General features: G+C 35.7%; 1 protein-coding gene and 1 pseudogene across 2 annotated transcripts in view; both read left to right on the forward strand.

Annotated features, from left to right (window-relative positions):
• Nucleotides 1-12,587, forward strand: part of UBE2E2 (ubiquitin conjugating enzyme E2 E2) — a 296,676-nt gene that overhangs the window by 118,375 nt on the left and 165,714 nt on the right. The gene's annotated exons all lie outside the window — the stretch shown is intronic.
• Nucleotides 1-12,587, forward strand: part of LOC119237557 (polypeptide N-acetylgalactosaminyltransferase 11-like) — a 141,436-nt pseudogene that overhangs the window by 70,095 nt on the left and 58,754 nt on the right.

Raw genomic sequence — 12,587 nt, forward strand, 5'->3', positions numbered from 1 at the left:
TTTACACTCTGTGCTATAATGATGATGCCTTCCAGTGCTACTCAAGTGCTAAGGTTGCCTTTTCCAAGAAATTCATTACTGTGAGACCTTTCTGGCAGGAAGAACTGGAGGTTGACAAGGAAAACCAGTTAACAGAGGAGCTAAATCAGTCTCCGTAACGCTAAGGACATGCTTGGATTCAAGTGAGGCCTCACGTGTTGGGCAATGCAGGGATATGTTCTGTTTCCTAAGAATTCAGAGATTTGTTCATACATTTGGAGTTTAGAAATCTGGTTTATATTTAATTCAGTTTTATGTTTCATAAATTTTGTAAGTACACTGACATTCTAAATTTTCGATGTGTCCTCAAGCTCCATGTATAATTTTTTAAAAATGTTTAATTTTATTAAAAAAAGAAATCTTAGGGGGCCTCCCTGGTGGCACAGGGGTTAAAAACACAGCACTATCAAGCTGTTGCCAGCCACTGAGGCCTGAGTTGGATCCTCAGCCAGGGAGCTACCCACATGTCACAGCAAACCTCTCCTGTCTCGCCTGCTGCTCCTCTCATCAGTGTATTTCAGTAGATTTGCCTGTTCTGCTCCCCGCTTTGTCTCTGGTGAATCCTCTCACCCCCCTACACCTCTGGCCTTACATCCCAGTTCTTGTATGCATAAATAAATCCTTTTTTAAAAAAAGAAAGAAATCTTAGTATAGAGCTAAGAATTACACAGAGGTAAAAAAATGTATCATTTTCTATGTGCAGAGAAAGGCAGAAGAGAAAGTTCTGTATTTTACATTGCTACAAAAGTTTGTTTTTAGATCAAGGTCCATTTCAAATATGCTACCCTCAAAGCATTTCCAAAGTCCACAGTTAGCAGTTGTAGAGGTCTTGAGAAGTTGCTCAAAAGTTACTTTTCATTTCATTCAACAGGAGGAACAAGCAGATAAGTTTTATTAGAATAGGAACTTGCACAGTGAGCTAATATCAACACATTCATAGAGCACTTCTAGTGCTCTCTCTCAGACCCACTGCCTGGTACAGGCCTCTGTCAGTCTACAGTCTAAAAACCTTCCAGAACCGTTTCTCAGAGAATATGCTAGCATAGAGCTGACTAGATCAACACACTGTTACTACTCTTAGCAACACCACATGCTTGAAAAAGTCAGCCCAGAGTCTATGAAAAGCAGCAAACTGAAAGGAAAGTAAAACTTATGATGTCGAATAGTTGAAAAGAAACTGATTAGGCAGTGGGATCAGATCATGGCTCCTTTAAGATCAGTCCCCTCCACCCTGGTACTCCCACCTGCATTCCGAATCTTAGAAACAGCAGGATACAATGAGAAGAAAATACATGAAAGTTCAAATTTTGTTTCTAACACTTAGTAGTTATGTGCCCCGGGCAAATTATTGAATATATCTGAACCTCACTTCTCTCAGGGTTACTATAGGATTAAATAAGATACCATGTGTAACCAATAGTCACTGTGTTTGTGGTATATTAATTTAGGTATCTAAAGATCTACTTTCAGTTCCCATGTAATATTCTGATAACAACTTTTTGCATAAAGGATACAAAATAGGAAGCATGTTTGATTGTTACTGTATAATTTTATAAGTTACTTTGTGATTTGTAGTTGTAGAACAAACATCAGTTTTACCCTGATGGACTCAAATCCTGAAAGAAAAAAAAAAAACAAAATAAAACTTTCAACTATTTAGTTTTTTTGTAAATATACTTTTTAAAAAAGATTTATTTATTTATACAAGAACCGGGGTATAGGCCACATGCGCAGGAGTGTGAGAGGATTCACCAGAGCCAGAGCAGGGAACAGAACAGGCAGACTGACGAAATACACTGCTGAGGGGAGCAGCGGGTGAGGCAGGAGAGGTCTGCCTCGCCATACGGGACCCTCGCTAGCCGGGATTGAACTCAGGGCTGCAGAGGCTGCGGACAGCTTCACAGAGCTGAACTCAACCCTCCTGCACCACCAGGGGAGGCCCTTTTTGTAAATAATACTTACTGCTAACTTTGATGGAGCAGTTTGAAGCTAAATTTCAGCATTTCTTTTAAAGAGGTTTGTTATATCAAATATTCTATTCTATTGTGACAAGTTAGATGTCTCCAGGTGAATTTTTAGGTAGGGTTTAATGAATTTTATGAAACATACACAAATTATTTTTTTAAACTTAGTTCACTATATTTATTTTGCTTTGAGTCATTTCAATGAGGCAGAATAACTACATAATGTATCCCATATGAGTATTATAATAGACATTTCTTTTAAAAAATCAGTGGCTAATTAAAAACTGACAGAACAACAAAATGCTGTTTGGAGTATATACATATTTTTCAAGTGGTCCTATCACCAATTTTGTTCCTCTTTTGAGGATTCAGTGATGTCAGATGAAGCATTTCTACCTAACTGTAGATAGTACATGTTTAGGAATCACTACATATCAGACAGTATCACTAGCATCAAATTTTTCTCCCCCACCAAGCCCTGAGATACCTCAGTTTCTCTAGCTCTTTCAGTTATCTCTCCATTCAATTTACTTATTTTCTGAAAATCATATCTGCTGGTTGAGAGCTCTCATGTAGAATTAATGGTTTTAATGGAAAAGCTGTGCTCCCAGACTCCTCAGATACTCTTTGGAATGTAATTCCACATGTATAATGAAGACTAGGATTTTTTAAAAATTCTGAATCTGCCTGCTATACATGATAGTATTGGGAATTGAAAAGGAATCAAATCTAAAATATTTTCTGTGGATGTTCTTGTAATCACATTTAGTGTATGTGTATATATACACACATACATATATACATCTCTCTAGACACGGGCATTCTCGAGCTCAGTAAATGAATGGTACCTGTCTGTCTCTTTAAAGGAAGGAATTAGGTAAGTGATCCCATGACAGGTAAGATTAAAAAACACTTGGGGGGAACAAACATCTTTTCAATTTATTGCTTTTCCGAAGTCAGTCGGCACATAGACATTTCATTGCCTGACAAGCAAGAGGTGCTTATGACTTAGTATTTTCTCAATTGTGAGTCCCTATTTCTTCTTGCTGGATTTCTTCTCCTCTTCCTTGCACCTGAGCAAGCCCAATTGGATTTAATTGCCAATTTGAGACTTTGATTCTCTACTTCCTTGACATGGCAAATACAGTATCATAAGATAAAAGAAGCCAGGATTACTGAGTTATGAACATGGCAGTCAGCATCCCAAGAGAACCACTTGATAGTGTATATGTGTAGTAAGAAATAAATCTTTATTGTTAAGTAATGCAAAATTTTGTGTTATTTATTATTAAGCATAATTTAGCCCATCCTGACTGATAACATATTTAATGTGTATTATTCCACCAAGGGCTAGTTCCCAAAGGAGTTTATATGAGACTTTCTGAAACAGAATATTCTTGTGCAAAAATCTTATGAAGAATGCTGATGAGAAATAAAGAAAAACTTGGGGGGGTGGTATTTAAAACAAACATGAAGAGGTAAAACCAAGCAATTGCATTTGGGAATAGGAAAAGATGAGATAATCAACAAAAGTATATTCTGGAGAAGAGTTTTTAGGAAACATGAAAGTTACAGATTTGTCTGCAGTTAATGATAGAATATACTACCATAGGGTCACATGAGGATGAAGCTTTTGTCCTGACCTCACATCTCTCTTCTGCTTGTGTAATGGTGCACAACTTTAGGTTTCATCTGTCTGGATCTGAGATTCATTTTTGAATGAGCATGAAATTGTTCTGTCTTCTTCACTACCATGATTTGTTTGTTACTAGTGACTTTTTCTTGATCGTAGAGATACCTGTCTGGCTCAAACTGTTCATCATCTGAGAACACCAGGTATATGCCATCTTGTTTCCTGATTCTTAGCGTAGTTTCTTTGCTTTTCCTTCCTCCTGAGAATAGGCCAGAAACTACCTCAGAACTGGCAACTTATGGAAAATAAAATTTTAAAACAAACAATCTAACAATAAAATTAAGATAATCTTTTAGATCATTACATAAAAGCTGAAAGTGCTTAATATAGTTATGAAGGGTATGTGCATGCTCAGCGTACACTGTTTTATATGGTCAGCAGACAGCCACATAAATGATAGCCTGATATATTTTATTTTTTATTTTTTTTTTAAAGGCATGTATTTTTATTTATTTATTTGTTTGTTTGTTTGTACATGCACTGGGTACAGTCAGAAGCGCGGGAGGGTGAGAGAATTCACCAGAGCGGGGAGCAGAGCAGGCAGAAGGACCCAAGTACACTGCTGAGGGGAGCAGCGGGCGGCAGGAGAGGTCTGCGCGCCATGCGGGACCCTCCTCCGGTGGCCGGGGAGCAGCCGGGGATTGAACCGGCGCTGCAGAGGCCGCGGGCAGCTTTGCAACCCAGAGCTCAACTGCTGTGCCACCGGGGAGGCCCTATATTTTGTTCTTTAAAGGTAATGCTATAGAAAAAGGAGTCATTTTCTTGAAATACAGTTTTATAATTCAGGAACTTTAATTTCAATGGAGATTGTGACAACTATCATAATTTGATGCTTTCTAGCGTAGGCATAAATAGGTTTAAACTGGCTAATCCCAAACGAGGGTATGAATAAAATGTAACTTCGTTTTATAAATTGATTTTTTTCTTACAGACTGCCATTCTGAGTCATGGTATAAAACATTCAACTTTGCTTTTTAAATGGATAGCACAGAACCTTCTCATTTTAAACATATTGACTATTCAGTCTATTAAAATTTCTACTCTTTAGGGTTCTCTCCTCCCTTTTTCACTCTTGACACGTGAGTGCCAGGGAAACATGGCTCCTCTCCTGTCCTTCCAGTGGGGCATTTCATGGGCTAGACTTCTGGGCGTCAGGCATTGTCCTCATTTCCACTTGGTCAGTAGGCAAGCAAGCTCTGGCAGCAGGTTCAGAGGTGGGTAGTTCTTTCTGATCATAGGAAATCTGTACTCAGTTGTGTTCTCCTCATTGTTGAAATCAAGCTGGTTTTCAGTCCTGCTCTTGCAAAATCTTTAAGGAAACCTGGAAACTTTCTTTGCAATACTCTGTAGTGTGAGGAAACCTGTAAGAACTACCATTCATTAAGCCCATTAGCAGGGGAACCTTCCTCATTCTTCATCCCTCTATCCATTTACTACTGTACCATGGTGGATATAGCACTTGGTCTCAAATAGGACTTAACTGAGAGGATTGTGGTTTCCAGGCATGTAACCCAAAGAAGCCAAGCACAGCCTGAAAGTTGATGGATTTTCTTTTTCACACTATAATAAGGAAATAATGGTGATTTCTACATAATTCATGGAGACAGTTCTATAACTCTATGATGAGTTAAAAAGTAAAAGCAACATGCTAAAAAAAAGTAGAAAAATTCCACATTTTAATAGTATTATGCTGTTAAAGAAAAACACCACTAAATGTAGTTTAGAAATATTGTTTATAAAGAACATCTTATTACAGACTTCAGTGAAATAGTGAATGTTTTTATAAGTGCACACTAAAATTTACAGCAATCAATCAAAATAACATTCTCAACCTGTGGACTCCTTGCAGATATTTGACAGCTAAATATAGTTTACTGAAAGTTTTTCCTTGATAGCTAGAAAAATATCATTTTCAACTTTAATGTGATCATGTGATGTATCTGGAAGTAAAATCTGGCCCTAGTACTATTATTTTACTATTCTAGGATATTAAGAACTCAACCAAAGGCATTTAACAAATATACGATAAAATTTCACTGTTAAGTATTTTAATCAAAGAGTATTTTATTTCTATGTCAAACAAAAGAGTTTTATTGAAGTTCAACAGGCAGCTAGCTTCCTTTCACTATTAATTATTAACTTTGTAAGAAACACATTGTTAGAAACCACCTTTTAAGAAAAGGGAAATCCAGAGTTAGGGAGGCTTAAAAATAACAAGGGAGTAGAATGCATCCAGTAGAAAAACATCTGAATCACAGAACTGCCTTCTATTATAGCACCATGATTAGTTATGTCACAATGCCTGAAAATCATTCCTTGCTACTAGCTGCTGTTGGTGAGATAGTTTTCTTCATCCTTGGTATTCTCTCACCTTATCAGTTTCCTACCCAAACAGGTCCTAACGCTCTGCTAATCTAAATACAGAGTTGAAAAGTAATTTTTAAAATGTTTAGTAATCAAAATGAGACTCAGTGTCTTGTTCCTATCTTAATCACATATACAGGGCAACTTAGTAAAAGGACAATGAAGAATATTTCAGGGCCTCCCTGGTGGCGCAGCGGTTGAGCGCTGGGTTGCGAAGCTGCCGGCAGCCTCTGCACCGTTGGTTCGATCCCCGGCTGCTCCCCGGCCACCAGAGGAGGGTCCCACATGGTGCGCAGACCTCTCCTGCCGCCCGCTGCTCCCCTCAGCAGTGTACTTTGGTCCTTCTGCCTGCTCTGCTCCCCGCTCTGGCTCTGTCTCTGGTGAATTCTCTCACCCTCCCACACTTCTGACTATATCCAGTGCTTGTATAAATAAATAAATAAATCTTTAAAAAAAAAAAAAAAAGAATATTTCATAAAGGTAATTAAAATGTTTGGCATGATGATAAATAAAACGGTGTATCAGGTTACTGACTTTTAACTTCTGGTGTACTTTTAATTTTTCAAATTTCAGCAGTTTCTTTCATGTCTTTCAGTTGTGAGTACTCAATGCTGCTTTGTTAAGATGAAATTCAAGTTTATTTTTAGTTATATAACAGCAAAAGTATGTTGGTTTTGCAATAAATATTTGTGATCAAAATTGTCAAGAATGACTTATTATGTTATTTTTTAACTACATGTGGTAAATGATGTATAACAAAATGACAAAGACTTTAAAAAGTTGTTTCCCTGTACTAAGTGTTGCTGAACTCTGAAAATATGGTCTTAGTTAACTTGTTGTAAATTTTAATAACCAATAGGAGTGCAATACATTGTGTCCAGAAGATGCTCAATTCACAATCATCAAGTGTGCCCTGACCTAACTCTTGATAGTATGTAGCTTATAATACTCAGTTTTTTATTTGCTACTACCTCAGTTGTACTCAGCTTACCAAGGTCAGTGTGAATTTAAGTGCACAATTAGGCAGGAAGTCTTCAAATTCAAATAAATTTCAGTTGGTTAATCTCTAGTCAGAGGGAGAGTCCATAGATAAATTCAGAACAACATGCAGTGTTATTTCCTTATCCCCAGTTATTTCTTTTTCAGAGTACTATTTTCTCATTTAATTAATCTTTTCTTCAGCAAACATTTATTGATCACCTAAGTGCTAGATACTGGGTATGCAAACTTTAATATAACAATTCCCACCTCAAAAGACCTTAATCTGGAGGAAGAGGGAAACATGTTGACAGTTAAATAATGTATTCAGTCTACAAGACTGAAATAAAGATGAAAGAGAAATAAGTTTTTTCTTTAAAGAGATACCTTTGAGAACTATTTTTAATGTGATTTAAAATTATACATTAATAATTTGCTTAGTATCCTGCTGTGATGCTCATCTCTAGTAAAGGGTGTGTAGACAGTCTCTACTTGCTTTTCCTTATACATTGTCATTAAAATCACCATACTCTATCTCATTAACATCCATTTTTTAATTCCCAGTTCTTTAGCCGTTCACTCATTTCTTGAGTGTGATCCTGTACGAAAGCAACTCAGACAATGGGAAGTGGAAATAAAAGTGGATTGTATATTCACTTATGTTAAGGCAAAAAAATAGTTCTAAAGCTTTAGCTTGCTTCACAAAATTTGCCCAAAATTTTATCAATGACTAAAGTGCAAGGAGTTTTGAGCTTTCCTGCAGTCAGCAGGACTTGCCCAGTATGTGACCTCTAGACACATTTTTTGGATGTTTTTTGACAAGTTTATAAATGTCTCTGAGGTTGGAAAAGAAAAAGTCAGCTGGCTACTTTAGTGTGAAATGATAAGCACCATTAAGAGGGATTCAGTATCTCTGAACCAGATAAATTATAGTACTTATGTTTGAAGAAAAATAGATTGAACAAAATCAGTAATGTGGTTATAGATTTCCAAATCTGCTGATTCCTGATAAATCAGAACTAGGAAAAGAAAGTAGCAAATTTGCGGGTTATTTGCTTAATAAATAATTTGCTAGTTCAAAGTTTGTTCATTTGAAAACTAGATTTGATTGATATTTCTGGCTTTTAGATCCATTTTAATTATAAAAATATGTATTGTAAATACAGACTGAGAACTGCTCAAGTTCCGTAAACATAGACTAAGATGTGATATATTCATACAGTGGTACGCTTATTCTTATTGAAGAATAAATGAAATATACACAAATGTGGGTGAATCTTACAAATAATATTGAGCAAAAGAAATCAGACACAAGAGAGTACATACTATATAATTCCATTTCTATATCCTCCAAAAACAGTCAAAACTCATCAATGGTGCAAGGAATTTGACATAGTGACTCTTTGAGGATGCAGGAGATAGTGGCTGCAGGAGCATGAGAAGGTGCTGGCAGTGTTCTTTTAATCTGTGCACTGGTTTTATTTGTTTGTTCATTGGTAGTGACCCATATTGTACACTTATGATTGTGCTCTTCCACGCACTTGTCATTACATCACAATAGTTTGCTTGAAATGTCATACACATTTTTCACTTCATAAATGAGACTCTTACATAATGAATCTTGCTTTTTTAATTTAATTTAATATTCCCGTTTCATTTAATGTTTTGTAAATGAGAGTATTAATAAGGTTCATCTTGAGTAAAATAGTTTGAAAATAAGAAAATACCGTATATTGTGTGTTCATACACATTTCCACTAGAATGTAGGATTGTAGCATAAACCATAGCTAAGAGTCAGTATGCTGACAGTAAAATTGAGAATACCAGAGGGGGAGAGGGAATGTGGAGAGCAAAAAGGGGAGCAGGCCCAATAGGGGAGATAGGAAAAAGGAAAGGAAAGGAAGTAAAGGGGGATATTGCTTTAGAATATAGCTTATGCAGATAAGGGTAGCTGTGGGAGACAAAGTCATAAAATACTTCCTTCAGTTTCTCTTCATGCCTCTCAACTGGCTTAGGTGCTTAAATGTAGGATTCTAAACTTACCTGTGCTTAAATGTTTAGCTTGTAATCTTTTTGATATAAGCAAATCACACACAATCAGCAGCCCTAAGTCCAAGGGAAACCTAAAATCCTGCAAGTAGCGTTTCAACAGTGTGGGTTTTGAGTAACATGTCTTTATCCATTAAGTGGGCATGAGATTCGTACTAAGGTAATAAAGATTTTTTTTTTTAAACTACAGAGATAAATTTATACATGTTATTCACTTAAAATATGTTTGGCATGCAGAATGTGCTCTATAGAAGTTTACCATTGTTACTGTACTAAGATCACCACCAAGAAGGTACTTTCTGTCCTCCTAGTCTGGTCTCTTTCTGCACTCCAACCTCTAATATTTAATGATGCAGCTGGATTGAAAAATGGCGTTTTAAGCAATTAACAAGCCTCACATCCACAATGCAAGGCCTCTCTCTGACTCTGCGATCATATTTTTCTTGGAATCATGGTCTGAATTTCTAAAGAAACACTCATTTTTGTGGATAAAGATAATTTTACCTATTTACTTGTATACGCAGAAGGATTTCTGAAGAAGCTAAAATTCTCCACCTGGTATTTATGCCTCAATCATGATTTTTTTAGGAAAGAGGCAGGGGGCTGCAGTGAAGGGAAAGACCATACACAAAGAGGTATAGGAAGCAAGGAAAGAGAATTGGAGGGAAAATTATGTTGACTGGATAGAAGGTAAACAAATGGTTTGTGTATTTGCTCTAGTGATCCCATTAACCTGTTTGCTCTAATGATCCCATCCTTTTCTCAAGTTTCTGGCTCTAAGTTATTAACAAGGTTAACAAGCGTACCCACTGTTCCTAGCATTTAGTCTTCCCTGTTTTGACTTATTTATAGGCTACATGAGGAAATTTATTCCCACTACAGGTCAACAGTAGTTTTCAGGACTAGAAATTTCATACTCTTTTTCTTTTTCAATTTAACCCCACACACATACCCCTAGCATCTTTCCTTTGAAAAATACCTTCATGTCTTTTTTCTGTTTAACATGTTAAAGCATATATTTTAGTGTAAAGTACATTTATTTTTAAAAGGATTATGTATGATATATGCTTCATAATGGCAACTTGTAATTATTTTTATAATCATCAGCTGTTCACATTTCATATTTATTTTTCAAGAGTATGACAGGCATTTGTAATTGCTTCACAAAAAGAAAAGAATATGGTGCGTAGTAGATGCAAATTATTTTTTTTCACTTGTCTAAAACCAGTTTTTTAAATAAATACTAAATTTTAGCCAAAAACTTAATGTAAATGAATAGTCGGGGGGGGGGGGGGGGGGGGGTGTTTGGGTTTGAACTCTCAAAACCTGATTATCAAAACACAAAAAGTTTGTTTGTTTGTTTGTTTGTTTGTTTTAAAGACTAACAGCTTTACAGGAAGTCAGCATGTTGTGTTTATCTTTTATTCATTACAGTACTGGGGGAAAAAGGGGTCCTTACAGTCCTAAGTTTATTGTCACCTCAAATATGTTAATTGTATGACCTTGGCAAAACAGTTTAACTTTTAAGCTTCAATTTATCCACTTCTCAAATAGAGGTTAATGACCGAAGATTAACAGAATTGTCCATATATTTAGAATTTTTCCTCTTTTCATTATAACTCCTTTTAGCTAAATATTGCAATCTTTCTAGTTATTCCCAATCACTAGACATATACTGAACATGCATAACATTAATAACTCAGACTTCTTTAAGTCAGGTTAAAACTAAATCATTTCATGAACTGTGATTTTCCTATATTATAAGAAGAATGCATTTTAAAGATACATGCTATTAACACAATAAAAAGCATACGTTTTCCAAGATAATGTTTAAGAAGATGGGAAGACTGAAATAATTCTCAAGTGAATTAAATATTCAGTGACATAGCCCCCCCCCCAAAAAAAGTGCATGTCAAAAGCATAGAGAAATTTGCAGTAAGTACTTCCATAATTATTTGATGCTTTGATCAGTGTTTTATAATTATAATCACTGAAATACAGAGCATAACTATAAAATTAAATTTTAAAAATAGCCAACCCCACTTTATCATCTCACACATACCCCCCCTCCCCATTAAATTGAAGTAAACATTTAGATGGGGACTCTGTGTGGCTTTTTAGTTTTTAATTTTTTCAAGTTTGAAACAATTTCAAACTTTAAAAACATTGCAAAAATAGAACACAGTATTCCCAAAAAAGAATTCTCATTTGCCTTATACTCAGCTTCTCCAAATGTGAACATTTTATATAATCGTAAGTGCCAAATCTGAAAATTAGCAATTATATTACATTGTTAGTGTGTAGGCCTTTATTCCAATTTTGTTAATAATCCTATGGATGTCCTAATAGTCTAGGGCATTTTCCAGGACTCCCATTACATTTAGTTGTCAGGCCTCCTTAGTTAGCTTCCCTCAATTTCACACAGTTTCTTGGTTCATCTCTCATTATTGTGGCATTTTAGAAGGATATTGGTCAGTAAATTTGTACCAGGATCCTCAATTTGGGTTTGTCTGATGTTTTTCTATGATTAAATTTAGGTTATACATTTGGGAAAGAATGCCATAAAAGTGATTTGTGTCTTTCTCAGTTCATCATATCAGGAATTGCATAATATACATTCATCTCATTACTGATGATATCTTTTTATCACTTGGTTAAGAGGATGGCCACTTTATCCACTTTATCCACTGTAAAATCAGTGTTTCCCTTTTTAATTAGTATTTACAATGAGATACTTTATGGCTATTTAAATATTCTGCTTGTAATCATATATATTTTCCTCTAAGTAGTAATTCTTACCTGGAATAATTAATATGTTGTTTTTCAAATGATCTCCTATTTCCATCATTTCTTTTACAAGTATAATTGGAGTTCTCTGGCAAAGAACTTTTCTTTTTCCTCTGTTAGTAAGATCTGTGTATTTGTTTTTATTCTATGGATTATAATCCATTACTGTCATTACTCAAATTATGCCCATTTGTGCCCCTTGAGCTCCTTAAAGTTGGCACCGCTGTTCTTTGACATGCTTCCATCACTTTTTGAATATACCCTTGTTTTCTGACACACAAGATGTTCAAGTTTCTTCCTTGTACTTTTGCAATCCTGAAGTTTCTGCATTTCTCCTGAGTGTACATTTCTCACTAAACCACTTGCATGGTCTCTGATAGATCTCCTCACACCCAATTTTGCTCCCCTACAGTGCAGAGAGACTCAGTCAGAGGCCCTTCAAATATAAATCTGATCATTTAATTCTCAGTCTCTCTGATGGCTTTATCTATATTTCATATTAAGTCTAAAGTCTTTATTTAACATAGCCTAAAACACCCTGCATGATCTAACTTCCACCTGTCTTTCTAGCTTCCCGGTATATAATATTCTCATCATGAATCTATTCCTCTTTGTCAAATTTCTTTGAGATTTTTTACACTCCAGTTCATGCACATGCTGTTCCCACTACCCTGAAGGTGCTTTTCCTACCTACATACACCTTAGTTCTGCTA

The sequence above is a fragment of the Talpa occidentalis genome, unplaced genomic scaffold (assembly GCF_014898055.3).
Source record: "Talpa occidentalis isolate TD23 unplaced genomic scaffold, MPIMG_talOcc4v2.1 talOcc4.10, whole genome shotgun sequence".
Lineage (NCBI taxonomy): Eukaryota > Metazoa > Chordata > Mammalia > Eulipotyphla > Talpidae > Talpa > Talpa occidentalis.